Raw genomic sequence first — 17,295 nt, 5'->3', positions numbered from 1 at the left:
GCTGCATGATGCTGTGGTAGCCATGCTGGTTCAGTATGCCTTCAATTTTGAATAAATTCCCAACAGTGTCAGCAGCAAAGCACCCCCACACCATCACACCTCCTCCTCCATGCTTCATGGTGGGAACCAGGCATGTAAAGTCCATCCGTTCACCTTTTCTGTATCACACAAAGACACGGTGGTTGGAACCAAAGATCTCAAATTTGGACTCTTCAGACCAAAGCACAGTTTTCCACTGGTCTAATGTCCATTCCTTGTGTTCTTTAGCCCAAACAAGTCTCTTCTGCTTGTTGCCGGTCCTTAGCAGTGGTTTCCTAGCAGCTATTTTACCATGAAGGCTGCTGCATAAAGTCTCCTCTTAACAGTCGTTGTAGAGATGTGTCTGCTGCTAGAACTCTGTGTGGCACTGACCTGGTCTCTAATCTCAGCTGCTGTTTGTCATGATCCAGTCCTTAGTTTGTATTCAGCTGTCTTGTCTCTGGACTGGTCATGTGGGATTTAATCCCTTCTGCCTCACTCTGAAGCTGGCTGGGCTATTTAAGTCATCTGCAGCCTGTGGGCCAGTGTCAGCTATAGTTCATGCTGCACGGCTTGAGCACCTGACCTGTATACTTGTACTAGTGTTCCTTTTGCCTCTGACTGCCTGTACACATTAATGACTTGTTCTGACCTCTGGCTTGTACCCCAACTTCGTCTCACGTCTCACGTTTTGGTTACCATGTTCCCGGTAGGCTCTGATTTCTAGTTTGTCCCGGACTATTCCTATGACTCCCCCTGTGTACTGCGCTGACCTCTCTGAGTATGACCTTGGCTTGTCTGACTTCTCTTTCATTACATGTGGCACCTGTGTTGTTGTTCAGTGTTACTGCGCTGTGTGTACAACCTCTTTTCCTTAACCAGCACCCCATGGTGGAGGTTGCACTATACTGCACTGCAGCAGCACATTACACGGTTAACCTGCGATTTCTGAGGCTGGTGAGTTGGATAAACTTATCCTCAGAAGCAGTGTTCTTTAGCCCAAACAAGTCTCTTCTGCTTGTTGCCTGTCCTTAGCAGTGGTTTCCTTGCAGCCATTTTACCATGAAGGCCTGCTGCACAAAGTCTCCTCTTAACAGTTGTTGTAGAGATGTGTCTGCTGCTAGAACTCTGTGTGTCATTGACCTGGTCTCTAATCTGAGCTGCAGTTAACCTCCGATTTCTGAGGCTGGTGACTCGGATAAACTTATCCTCAGAAGCAAAGGTGACTCTTGGTCTTCCTTTCCTAGGGCGGTCCTCATGTGAGCCAGTTTCTTTGTAGCGCTTGATGGTTTTTGCCACTGCACTTGGGGACACTTTCAAAGTTTTCCCAATTTTTCGGACTGACTGACCTTCGTTTCTTAAAGTAATGATGGCCACTCGTTTTTCTTTACTTAGCTGCTTTTTTCTTGCCATAATACAAATTCTAACAGTCTATTCAGTAGGACTATCAGCTGTGTATACACCAGACTTCTGCACAACACAACTCATGGTCCCAACACCATTTATAAGGCAAAAAATCCCACTTATTAAACCTGACAGGGCACACCTGTGAAGTGAAAACCATTCCCAGTGACTACCTCTTGAGAATGCCAAGAGTGTGCAAAGCAGTCATCAAAGCAAAAGGTGGCTACTTGGAAGAACCTAGAATATAAGACATATTTTCAGTTGTTTCACACTTTTTTGTTAAGTATATAATTCCACATTTGTTAATTCATAGTTTTGATGCCTTCAGTGTGAATGTACAATTTTCATAGTCATGAAAATATAGAAAAATCTTTAAATGAGAAGGTGTGTCCAAACTTTTGGTCTGTACTATACATCATGGGCAGGAAAAATGTTAGAGGACATCAAGTTCAGATATATTCAAGCAATCCACCCAAACTTATTAAAGAGTTTGTCTCACAAAGAAAACCACCACCTATATGGACATATCCTGTTTAGTGTAGCTTAAAAAAAGAGTTGTTCTGTTCAATCTAACTCGCTGGGGCATTCCTTAGAAAAATCATAGAATCATAGAATGTTGGAAGCGACCTCCAGGGTCATTGTGTCCAACCCCCTGCTCAATGCAGGATTAAATAAACCATCTCAGATGTCTATCCAGCCTCTGTTTGAAGACTTCCATTGAAGGAGAACTCACCACCTCTCGTGGCAGACTGTTTCACTCAATGATCACCTTCCCCAAATAAGCTATATTCAAGAAATACAGGGAAGAGCAACATTGTAAGTGTTGTCATCTCATGATTATCCAACCCCTCTATAATGTTTTAAGCTGTCCTTACCATCCAGGTAGGGTAAGTAATTACTGCCTACCTCAATAGACACAGATATGCTGACTCATATTGTATCCGATAGCGTTTTACAATTGATTTATTTTCCATATGTCCCCCCTTCCCCCCGGAAAGGAACAACGTTTTTTCTCTTTGCTCGGGGAGGAGCTTTCTCCAGATCTCAGAATTATCTCCTGAGTTAAGCACTTTCTTATAAGCTGCTATTAGAAGATGGTGAACTGAATTGATAATTGCACACATTCATGGCTCGTAAAATTGCTTGTCACTTTTCCAGCTGATTCAGCTGTTGTCCTCCTAAATTAACTAATTATATTAAAATGCATCTTTACTGTGCCAAAATAACCTATCATCATACTTAAATTAAAGATTTAATTGGCAAATTTATGCTAGAATTATATAAGAAATATAATATTGTCCTTTAGAGACAAAAAATCTTTTAAAACACTGTTTCTATGTGCAATAATATAATACCACTATAAATGTCTCCATCCTGTCTCCTGTTTCGAACATCTCAGTTGACTGTTCGAGGTCTCCTGAACATCTTCTGATTTCCTGCATTTTCCAGTATCCCAGATATTTGTGTCCTGCATGCCTCACCCATTTGCTGTACAGATGCCCATTACTTGTGTGCCCACACGGACCTTGGGCTTGGGGGATCCCACTTACCTGGTGAGCCTAACTGTCACGGTATATATATCGACTCAGCGGCGGACGGCACAACACGCGCAACGGAATGGTATAGGGGAGAGGAAGGCCCTACCGATAGGGAATGAGGTCACCTCCTGCTCAAACCTGAGCCTGTCCCTGCACTCCTCTAACACCCTAATTGGGTCCTTCCCACCACTATCAGGAATCTTGTCCCTCACTGCCACCTAACACTGCCCTGGCTAGTGCACTGGCCGACAAAGGGCGCAAGCCTCACCACTGCAAATAGTACAACACAGGAGATAATGACAAACATGAGAAAGACAAGGTGAAAACACCAAACTTAGCTTAATTGCCTTCTCTACCAGCGAGGGAAAACTAGCATTAACCCCTGCTGGCCTGAAAGGAAAAAAGCTACATTTTGAACATAGTGGAACCAGAGCTGCCATAAATCCAAAAATGGATCGGGGCAGTACCGCCGTTTCAATGAGGGGCCTCTGGACCTTCAACACTGGACCTCACCAGAAACGATATATGGGGAGGATGCCTCGATACACTAGGGTTCACCTCTGCAGTCACCTGATCCTCAGGTTTACAGCAAATGCAGCCTGATGGAGATGGCAATAACATAGGCTTCATAGGCGCAACAAATCTCCAGAGTGCTGACCTGTGGAATATGTTGTGTACGTGCATCACTGGGGGTAACTGCAGCTGAAAAGTCCCCGGGCTGAGAATGGCCGACACTTGATATGGCTCGATCACCTAAGAACTCAGGTACCAATTTCATATTTCCACCTGATGTTTTTGGTGGACACCCACACATATTCATTCACACACAGGTCCGGACCTGAACATTTCCATGCATGCATTTGCCAAAGGATGGTGAACTCTTTGAAGAACCGACAACAGAGGTGTCCCCCTGTGTCACCAAACTCTTACCCTCACTACACACAGAGGGAAACACCACCCTCCTTCTACAAGGGCTCTGAGACTCCGGGTTTACTTGTGAGGGTGGAGTCTTGCCCCTACTCCCTTGCAGAACCTCAGCTGCTCCCACCGGAAAAGAAAAGTTGGAGAAGGACGGCAGAGATCATAGCTCCCAGGCAGGAGTCCTTACAAGACTGGTCCCCACTGACTTCTTCCCTGGACCACCAATTTATGACCGGGTTGCGTCTCTTCAGCCAGGGAAGACCTAGAATGATAGGAGTTGGCATACCCTCCAAGACGTAGCACGACAGGGACTCCTCATGAAGAGTCCCTATACGCAGGTTAATCTCTACCACTTGGGTCACCCTCCCCAGGCTGAGTGGGACAGAGTCAATTGCCTGAACACTAATGGGTCTCACCAGCATCCTACCTATCAGACCTTGGGTCTGAACAAAGCGAGAATCCACCAAACTGACTCCAGCTCGAGTATCCACAAGTACCAGTATCGTCTCATTAACCCCACCAACCACTTCTGCAGGAATGGTACACTGAGATGAAAAGATGGAGGAAATACACATAACTTGGTCATCTCCCTCCTCACGACCAGGGGGACGTGGCTTTTGAGATGGTGTACATACTTTGATGCGACATGGTCAGACATTGATGTAATGACGCGTAAGACCACAGTAGAAACATGCCCCATCCCAAGAAGAGACTCCTCCCACCTGCATGGGGTCATCCGTCTGCACCAGTGTGTCCTCCTCCCTAGAAATAACAACAGGGGGCAGATTCGGTGTATGTCTCTCCCTGAGACGTCTATCCACCTGGATAGCAAGGGCCATGGCAACTTCCAACAACCCAGGAGTAGCATACTGCACCACAGTATCCTGTAACCTAGCTGACAGAAATGACTAAGAGCAGGGTTGTTCCACTGCATGTCAGTGGCACATGTCCTAAATTCTGAGCAGTACTCCTCAGCCAGCCGGCCCCCTTACTTGATTTTTCAGAGTCTATACTCCAGGGAGACGCCATTAGGATCCCCATACAGCAGCACCAATGCCGCAAAAAACTTGTCCACCGACCGCAAAGATGGTGAATCGGTCTGCAGGGAGAAGGCCAAAGATTGGGGATTACCCTTGAGAAGGGAGACTATAATCCCCACATGCTGTTTCTCATTCCCTGAAGAACAAGGGCGGAGCCTGAAATATAGTTTACAGGCCTCCCTAAAAACATGTATCTCTCCCTCCAGAAAACCTGTCAAAAAGAAATATCTTGGGTTCCGATTGAGCCTGCACATGAGCAGAGAGCCAGAACCCCGATAACTGCTGGAGCTGCTGCACCACCTGACACAGCAGCCTTTTAATCTCATCTGTGAGGGTCTGGATCAGCTGAGCAAAAGCCTATGCTTGAGCCATCTGTTCACCGGAATAAAGTACTGGTCGGTGATAATGTCACATTATGTATATCGACCCAGCAGGTGGTCGGTCAGAGGATGGCACAACACACACAACGGGATGGTATAGGAGAGAGGAAGGCCCTACCGATAGGGAATAAAGGCTGATCACCTCCTGATCAAACTTGAGCCTGTGCCTGCACTCCCCTAACACCATAAGTGGGTCCTTCCCCCCCACTGCCATCAGAAACTTTGTCCTTCACTGCCACCTAACACTGCCCTGGCTAGTACACTGGTCAGCAAGGGCAATAGGCTCACCACTGCAAATAGTACAACACAGGAGACAGTAACAAACATGAGAAAGACAAGGTGAAAACACCAAACTTAGATTAACTGCCTTCTCTGCTGCAATCACCCCACAACAGAAGAAAGGCACCCAGACCACAAACTGCACGAAACCAGCAGATTCACTACTGTAACCAGAGACATACTCACTCCAGGCTTGGTCAACATAGATTGCTTTATCACCGACAGTCAGCTGATGCGTTAGGTGACCATTTGAAGGATGGTGGCAGTGGTCACCACCCACATCAGCTGACCCAGCAATTCTGCAATTTCAGTACATAGCCAGCAAGACAAAACTGACATTAACCCCTGCTGACCTAAAAGGAAAAAAGCTACACTTTAAACACAGTGGAACCAGAGTTGCATGAATCCAAAAATGGATCGTGACACTAACATAATATACTATGAAGTACAGGAATATAACTGCTACAATACCATCATCTGCCTACAAGAATATAACTACTATAATACTGCTCCTATGTACAAGAATATAACTACTATAATACTGCCCCCTATGTACAAGAATATAACTACTATAATACTGCCCCCTATGTACAAGAATATAACTACTATAATACTGCCCCTATGTACAAGAATATAACTACTATAATACTGCCCCTATGTACAAGAATATAACTACTATAATACTGCCCCTATGTACAAGAATATAACTACTCTAATACTGCTCCTATATACAAGATTATAACTACTATAATACTGCCCTATGTACGAGAATATAACTACTATAATGCTGCTCCTATGTACAAGAATATAACTACTATAATACTGCTCCCTATGTACAAGAATATAACTACTATAATACTGCCCCTATGTACAAGAATATAACTACTATAATACTGCTGCTATGTACAAGAATATAACTACTATAATACTGCCCCTATGTACAAGAATATAACTACTATAATACTGCTGCTATGTACAAGAATATAACTACTATAATACTGCCCTATGTACGAGAATATAACTACTATAATACTGCCCCTATGTACAAGAATATAACTACTATAATACTGCTCCTATGTACAAGAATATAACTACTATAATACTACTGCTATGTACAAGAATATGACTACTATAATACTGCTCCTGTGTACAAGAATATAACTACTATAATACTGCCCCTATGTACAAGAATATAACTACTATAATACTGCTCCTATGTACAAGAATATAACTACTATAATACTGCTCCTATGTACAAGAATGTAACTACTATAATACTGATCCCTATGTACAAGAATATAACTACTATAATACTGCTCCTATGTACAAGAATATAACTATGATAATACTGCTTCTATGTATAAGATTATAACTACTATAATACTGCCCCTATGTACAATAATATAACTTCTATAATACTGCTCCTATATACAATAACATAACTACTATAATACTGCTCCTTTTTGTACAAGAATATAACTACTATAATACTGCCTCTATGTACACGAATATAACTACTATAATACTGCCCCTATGTACAAGAATATAACTACTATAATACTGCTCCTATGTACAAGAATATAACAACTATAATACTGCTCCTATATGCAATAACATAACTACTATAATACTGCTCCTATGTACAAGAATATAAGTACTATAATACTGCTCCTATGTACAAGAATATAACTACTATAATACTGTTCCTATGTACAATAATATAACTATTATAATACTGCTCCTATGTACAAGAATATAACTACTATAATACTGCTCCTATGTACAAGAATATAAGTACTATAATACTGCTCCTATGTACAAGAATATAACTACTATAATACTGCTCCTATGTACAAGAATATAACTACTATAATACTGCTCCTATGTACAAGAATATAACTCCTATAATACTGTCCCCTATGTACAAGAATATAACTACTATAATACTGCTCCTATGTACAAGAATATAACTACTATAATACTGCCCCCTATGTACAAGAATATAACTACTATAATACTGCCCATATGTACAAGAATATAACTACTATAATACTGCTCCTATGTACAAGAATGTAACTACTATAATACTGATCCCTATGTATAAGAATATAACTACTATAATACTGCTCCTATGTACAAGAATATAACTATGATAATACTGCTTCTATGTATAACATTATAACTACTATAATACTGCCCCTATGTACAATAATATAACTTCTATAATACTGCTCCTATATACAATAACATAACTACTATAATACTGCTCCTATGTACAAGAATATAACTACTATAATACTGCCTCTATGTACAAGAATATAACTACTATAATTCTGCTCCTATGTACAAGAATGTAACTACTATAATACTGATCCCTATGTACAAGAATATAACTACTATAATACTGCTCCTATGTACAAGAATATAACTATGATAATACTGCTTCTATGTATAAGATTATAACTACTATAATACTGCCCCTATGTACAATAATATAACTTCTATAATACTGCTCCTATATACAATAACAAAACTACTATAATACTGCTCCTATGTACAAGAATATAACTACTATAATACTGCCTCTATGTACAAGAATATAACTACTATAATACTGCCCCTATGTACAAGAATATAACTACTATAATACTGCTCCTATGTACAAGAATATAACAACTATAATACTGCTCCTATATACAATAACATAACTACTATAATACTGCTCCTATGTACAAGAATATAACTACTATAATACTGCTCCCTATGTACAAGAATATAACTACTATAATACTGCTCCTATTTACAATGAATATAACTACTATAATACTGCCCCTATGTACAAGAATATAACTACTATAATACTGCTGCTGTGTACAAGAATATAACTACTATAATACTGCCCTATGTACGAGAATTTAACTACTATAATGCTGCTCCTATGTACAAGAATATAACTAATATAATACTGCTCCCTATGTACAAGAATATAACTACTATAATACTGCCCCTATGTACAAGAATATAACTACTATAATACTGCTGCTATGTGCAAGAATATAACTACTATAATACTGCCCCTATGTACAAGAATATAACTACTATAATACTGCTCCTATGTACAAGAATATAACTACTATAATACTACTGCTATGTACAAGTATATGACTACTATAATACTGCTCCTATGTACAAGAATATAACTACTATAATACTACCCCTATGTACAAGAATATAACTACTATAATACTGCTCCTATGTACAAGAATATAGCTACTATAATACTGCTCCTATGTACAAGAATATAACTACTATAATACTGCTCCTATGTACAAGAATATAACTATGATAATACTGCTTCTATGTATAAGATTATAACTACTATAATACTGCCCCTATGTACAATAATATAACTTCTATAATACTGCCCCTATATACAATAACATAACTACTATAATACTGCTCCTATGTACAAGAATATAACTACTATAATACTGCCTCTATGTACAAGAATATAACTACTATAATACTGCTCCAATGTACAAGAATATAACTACTATAATACTGCTCCTATATACAATAACATAACTACTATAATACTGCTCCTATGTACAAGAATATAAGTACTATAATACTGCTCCTATGTACAAGAATATAACTACTATAATACTGCTCCTATGGACAAGAATATAACTACTATAATACTGCTCCTATGTACAAGAATATAACTACTATAATACTGCTCCTATGTACAATAATATAAGTACTATAATACTGCTCCTATGTACAAGAATATAACTACTATAATACTGCTCCTATGTACAGGAATATAACTACTATAATACTGCTCCTATGTACAAGAATATAACTCCTATAATACTGTCCCCTATGTACAAGAATATAACTACTATAATACTGCTCCTATGTACAAGAATATAACTACTATAATACTGCCCCCTATGTACAAGAATATAACTACTATAATACTGCCCCCTATGTACAAGAATATAACTACTATAATACTGCCCCTATGTACAAGAATATAACTACTATAATACTGCCCCCATGTACAAGAATATAACTACTATAACACTGCCCCTATGTACAAGAATATAACTACTATAATACTGCTCCTGTGTACAAGAATATAACTACTATAATACTGCCCCCTATGTACAAGAATATAACTACTATAATACTGCCCCTATGTACAAGAATATAACTACTATAATACTGCTCCTATGTACAAGAATATAACTACTATAATACTGCCCCTATGTACAAGAATATAACTACTATAATACTGCCCCTATGTACAAGAATATAACTACTATAATACTGCCCCTATGTACAAGAATATAACTACTATAATACTGCTCCTATGTACAAGAATATAACTACTATAATACTGCCCCTATGTACAATAATATAACTACTATAATACTGCCCCTATGTACAAGAATATAACTACTATAATACTGCCCCATGTACAAGAATATAACTACTATAATACTGCTCCTATGTACAAGAATATAACTACTATAATACTGCCCCCTATGTACAAGAATATAACTACTATAATACTGCTCCTATGTACAAGAATATAACTACTATAATACTGCTCCTATGTACAATGAATATAACTACTATAATACTGCCCCTATGTACAAGAATATAACTACTATAATACTGCTGCTGTGTACAAGAATATAACTACTATAATACTGCCCCTATGTACGAGAATATAACTACTATAATGCTGCTCCTATGTACAAGAATATAACTACTATAATACTGCTCCCTATGTGCAAGAATATAACTACTATAATACTGCCCTTATGTACAAGAATATAACTACTATAATACTGCTGCTATGTACAAGAATATAACTACTATAATACTGCCCCTATGTGCAAGAATATAACTACTATAATACTGCTCCGATGTACAAGAATATAACTACTATAATACTACTGCTATGTACAAGAATATGACTACTATAATACTGCTCCTATGTACAAGAATATAACTACTATAATACTGCCCCTATAAACAACCACAGAAATAATGGTGGAAACGTCCACAATTAACTTAAAGTAGAAACAACTTTATTGATAAAAGATATACATACAAGGGTATAGGATAGGGACAAGACTGAAACAGGCAGCACAACCATATCACCACAATACCAGCAAGAGCCCACACTTAGGGGTAAAAATCGGTCACAGGCACAAGTGTGCAGCACAGTAAAATAGAGACATTAGCGTGACCTACCAAGTGTACAGACCCGACACGTGTGGGCTCCCGCCCTCCCCGACGCGCGTTTCGGAAGTACGAGACTTCCTTCCTCAGGGGGCGTGCCGTGGAGAACAGCAGAGCGGTATAAGAGCACAAGAGACCGGATATGATCACGCCTGTACGACGCTGGAGATACATACCCCCGCCTACTTCCGTCGACGTCACCGCTGATGCAAGATCACATGGGGCCCCATGTGACCAAAACAACAAGCGGCGAGCAGCGACGGGCAAGGGGAGGGACCTGCACAGCATCACAGCAGACGGCGGCCATATTAACTATGGGGAATATGCCAGTGCCTCGCTGCAAGACGCAGCTTGGCACCGCAATGTATAAAGAAGTAGACCTCATAATAAAAAATGGACGACATTTATATGCAAAAAACAATAATGTAAACTTGATACACCCACATAAAGTTATAATATAAAAAAGAAAATAAAAAACAAAAATAATGAAAAAACTAAACACAAAATAAACCCCATAACACTATATAGTAAGATATACGCTCAAGCACCAATATATACTATATATCTACTACAGAGCAACAGTATAGTTACAAGATGAGAAGCAATGCAAAACTATGCAAAAGTACATAATCCTTCAACCACATAAAATAATCAAAGGCATGTCAATATTACAAATAGAACGAAATAGTACATAAATATACAAAAATATATACAATAATGCATATATAAAATTGCATGAAATGCACCACATCTTCATCTTGATAGCTCAGCAATCCATCACGGACACCGCAAAACATCAAGGACAACAGAATCACTAAAATAAAAGACACAATTAGTAAAACAGACTAAAAACACGGCAGTGAAAATGCAGTACCACCCGCATAATACATCAACAGGGGGAACCCAGGAAAGGAGCAAAAGAGAGACACTCATTTAAACCATTGGGATGAACAGTATTCAGAGCCCAAATCCATCTAGTCTCAAGCTGAGACAGACGTTTAGATAATCCGCCACCACGAATATTTATATTTAAGGATTCAATACCACGCACCTTCAAAAGAGCACCATCACAATCGTGGAACTCCTTGAAGTGGCGCGGTATTGTTTTCAGGGTGGAGGCGTCCGCGTGACCGACTGCCGCCTGAATACCCAATACGTGCTCACGAATTCTCACCTTAAGTTGACGTGTGGTTAACCCCACGTAAATAAGGTTACACGGGCACGTAGCGTAGCGTAGCCTACATTTTTGGATAAGTTTCCTATCAGAGGTGGGTGCGTTCCGTGTGGCCGATGTGTCGCCTGTCCCAATGTGGTGCGATGTGATGTGTTTGTTAACGCTGATGGTACTAAATCTTTCAATATTCGTCAGCGCATCACATGCACCACAAGATATGTCATTTACTACGCTACGTGCCCGTATAACCTTATTTACGTGGGGTTAACCACACGTCAACTTAAGGTGAGAATTCGTGAGCACGTATTGGGTATTCAGGCGGCAGTCGGTCACGCGGACGCCTCCACCCTGAAAACAATACCGCGCCACTTCAAGGAGTTCCACGATTGTGATGGTGCTCTTTTGAAGGTGCGTGGTATTGAATCCTTAAATATAAATATTCGTGGTGGCGGATTATCTAAACGTCTGTCTCAGCTTGAGACTAGATGGATTTGGGCTCTGAATACTGTTCATCCCAATGGTTTAAATGAGTGTCTCTCTTTTGCTCCTTTCCTGGGTTCCCCCTGTTGATGTATTATGCGGGTGGTACTGCATTTTCACTGCCGTGTTTTTAGTCTGTTTTACTAATTGTGTCTTTTATTTTAGTGATTCTGTTGTCCTTGATGTTTTGCGGTGTCCGTGATGGATTGCTGAGCTATCAAGATGAAGATGTGGTGCATTTCATGCAATTTTATATATGCATTATTGTATATATTTTTGTATATTTATGTACTATTTCGTTCTATTTGTAATATTGACATGCCTTTGATTATTTTATGTGGTTGAAGGATTATGTACTTTTGCATAGTTTTGCATTGCTTCTCATCTTGTAACTATACTGTTGCTCTGTAGTAGATATATAGTATATATTGGTGCTTGAGCGTATATCTTACTATATAGTGTTATGGGGTTTATTTTGTGTTTAGTTTTTTCATTATTTTTGTTTTTTATTTTCTTTTTTATATTATAACTTTATGTGGGTGTATCAAGTTTACATTATTGTTTTTTGCATATAAATGTCGTCCATTTTTTATTATGAGGTCTACTTCTTTATACATTGCGGTGCCGAGCTGCGTCTTGCAGCGAGGCACTGGCATATTCCCCATAGTTAATATGGCCGCCGTCTGCTGTGATGCTGTGCAGGTCCCTCCCCTTGCCCGTCGCTGCTCGCCGCTTGTTGTTTTGGTCACATGGGGCCCCATGTGATCTTGCATCAGCGGTGACGTCGACGGAAGTAGGCGGGGGTATGTATCTCCAGCGTCGTACAGGCGTGATCATATCCGGTCTCTTGTGCTCTTATACCGCTCTGCTGTTCTCCACGGCACGCCCCCTGAGGAAGGAAGTCTCGTACTTCCGAAACGCGCGTCGGGGAGGGCGGGAGCCCACACGTGTCGGGTCTATACACTTGGTAGGTCACGCTAATGTCTCTATTTTACTGTGCTGCACACTTGTGCCTGTGACCGATTTTTACCCCTAAGTGTGGGCTCTTGCTGGTATTGTGGTGATATGGTTGTGCTGCCTGTTTCAGTCTTGTCCCTATCCTATACCCTTGTATGTATATGTTTTATCAATAAAGTTGTTTCTACTTTAAGTTAATTATGGACGTTTCCACCATTATTTCTGTGGTTGTTTGTAGTAGCTTTTGGTGGGTCCCTATTGTCCTAGTATATGGGTGTGTAAGCCTCTTATCCACTACATTGGTAGTTACGCAGGTCTAATATGAGGTATTCCTCCCTTGGTGTGCGTTTATCTGTTTATTAATACTGCCCCTATGTACAAGAATATAACTACTATAATACTGCTCCTATGTACAAGAATATAGCTACTATAATACTGCTCCTATGTACAAGAATATAACTACTATAATACTGCTCCTATGTACAAGAATATAACTACTATAATACTGCTCCTATGTACAAGAATATAACTACTATAATACTGCTCCTATGTACAAGAATATAGCTACTATAATACTGCTTCTATGTATAAGATTATAACTACTATAATACTGCCCCTATGTACAATAATATAACTTCTATAATACTGCTCCTATATACAATAACATAACTACTATAATACTGCTCCTATGTACAAGAATATAACTACTATAATACTGCCTCTATGTACAAGAATATAACTACTATAATACTGCCCCTATGTACAAGAATATAACTACTATAATACTGCTCCTATATACAATAACATAACTACTATAATACTGCTCATATGTACAAGAATATAAGTACTATAATACTGCTCCTATGTACAAGAATATAACTACTATAATACTGCTCCTATGTACAAGAATATAACTCCTATAATACTGTCCCCTATGTACAAGAATATAACTACTATAATACTGCTCCTATGTACAAGAATATAACTACTATAATACTGCCCCCTATGTACAAGAATATAACTACTATAATACTGCCCCCTATGTACAAGAATATAACTACTATAATACTGCCCCTATGTACAAGAATATAACTACTATAATACTGCCCCCATGTACAAGAATATAACTACTATAACACTGCCCCTATGTACAAGAATATAACTACTATAATACTGCCCCCTATGTACAAGAATATAACTACTATAATACTGCCCCTATGTACAAGAATATAACTTCTATAATACTGCCCCGTATGTACAAGAATATAACTACTATAATACTGCCCCTATGTACAAGAATATAACTACTATAATACTGCTCCTATGTACAAGAATATAACTACTATAATACTGCCCCTATGTACAAGAATATAACTACTATAATACTGCCCTCTATGTACAAGAATATAACTACTATAATACTGCTCCTATGTACAAGAATATAACTACTATAATACTGCTCCTATGTACAAGAATATAACTACTATAATACTGCCCCCTATGTACAAGAATATAACTACTATAATACTGCCCCTATGTACAAGAATATAACTACTATAATACTGCCCCCATGTACAAGAATATAACTACTATAACACTGCCCCTATGTACAAGAATATAACTACTATAATACTGCCCCCTATGTACAAGAATATAACTACTATAATACTGCCCCTATGTACAAGAATATAACTACTATAATACTGCCCCCTATGTACAAGAATATAACTACTATAATACTGCCCCTATGTACAAGAATATAACTACTATAATACTGCCCCCTATGTACAAGAATATAACTACTATAATACTGCCCCTATGTACAAGAATATAACTACTATAATACTGCCCCTATGTACAAGAATATAACTACTATAATACTGCTCCTATGTACAAGAATATAACTACTATAATACTGCTCCTATGTACAAGAATATAACCACTATAATACTGCTCCTATGTACAAGAATATAACTACTATAATACTGCTCCTATGTACAAGAATATAACTACTATAATACTGCTCCTATATACAAGAATATAAGTACTATAATACTGCCCCTATGTACAAGAATATAACTACTATAATACTGCTCCTATGTACAAGAATATAACTACTATAATACTGCTCCTATGTACAAGAATATAACTACTATATTACTGCTCCTATGTACAAGAATATAACTACTATAATACTGCTCCTATGTACAAGAATATAACTACTATAATACTGCTCCTATATACAAGAATATAACTACTATAATACTGCCCCTATGTACAAGAATATAACTACTATAATACTTCTCCTATATACAAGAATATAACTACTATAATACTGCCCCTATGTACAAGAATATAACTACTATAATACTGCTCCTATATACAAGAATATAACTACTATAATACTGCCCCTATGTACAAGAATATAACTACTATAATACTGCTCCTATATACAAGAATATAACTACTATAATACTGCCCCCTGTGTACAAGAATATAACTACTATAATACTGCCCCCTGTGTACAAGAATATAACTACTATAATACTGCCCCTATATACAAGAATATAACTACTATAATACTGCCTCCTGTGTACAAGAATATAACTACTATAATACTGCTCCTATATACAAGAATATAACTACTATAATACTGCTCCTATATACAAGAATATAACTACTATAATACTGCCCCTATATACAAGAATATAACTACTATAATACTGCCACTATGTACAAGAATATAACTACTATAACACTGCCCCTATGTACAAGAATATAACTACTATAATACTGCCCCCTATGTACAAGAATATAACTACTATAATACTGCCTCTATGTACAAGAATATAACTACTATAATACTGCCCCTATGTACAAGAATATAACTACTATAATACTGCCCCTATGTACAAGAATATAACTACTATAATACTGCCCCCTATGTACAAGAATATAACTACTATAATACTGCCCCTATGTACAAGAATATAACTACTATAATACTGCCCCCTATGTACAAGAATATAACTACTATAATACTGCTCCTATGTACAAGAATATAACTACTATAATACTGCTCCTATGTACAAGAATATAACTACTATAATACTGCTCCTATGTACAAGAATATAACTACTATAATACTGCTCCTATGTACAAGAATATAACTACTATAATACTGCTCCTATATACAAGAATATAAGTACTATAATACTGCCCCTATGTACAAGAATATAACTACTATAATACTGCTCCTATGTACAAGAATATAACTACTATAATACTGCTCCTATGTACAAGAATATAACTACTATATTACTGCTCCTATGTACAAGAATATAACTACTATAATACTGCTCCTATGTACAAGAATATAACTACTATAATACTGCTCCTATATACAAGAATATAACTACTATAATACTGCCCCTATGTACAAGAATATAACTACTATAATACTGCTCCTATATACAAGAATATAACTACTATAATACTGCCCCTATGTACAAGAATATAACTACTATAATACTGCTCCTATATACAAGAATATAACTACTATAATACTGCTCCCTATGTACAAGAATATAACTACTATAATACTGCTCCCTATGTACAAGAATATAACTACTATAATACTGCCCCTATGTACAAGAATATAACTACTATAATACTGCCCCTATGTACAAGAATATAACTACTATAATACTGCTCCTATGTACAAGAATATAACTGCTATAATACTGCTCCTATGTACAAGAATATAACTACTATAATACTGCTCCCTATGTACAAGAATATAACTACTATAATACTGCTCCTATATACAAGAATATAACTACTAT

The 17,295-nt window shown here is 37.8% G+C and overlaps 1 protein-coding gene across 1 annotated transcript in view; it reads right to left on the bottom strand.

Moving 5' to 3' along the window:
* The window catches only part of KCNAB3 (potassium voltage-gated channel subfamily A regulatory beta subunit 3), a 94,854-nt gene that overhangs the window by 36,502 nt on the left and 41,057 nt on the right, over positions 1-17,295 (bottom strand). The window lies entirely within an intron of this gene.

This window comes from Ranitomeya imitator, chromosome 4 (assembly GCF_032444005.1).
Source record: "Ranitomeya imitator isolate aRanImi1 chromosome 4, aRanImi1.pri, whole genome shotgun sequence".
Taxonomy (NCBI): Eukaryota; Metazoa; Chordata; class Amphibia; order Anura; family Dendrobatidae; genus Ranitomeya; species Ranitomeya imitator.
This window is presented reverse-complemented; position numbering and strand designations above follow the sequence as displayed.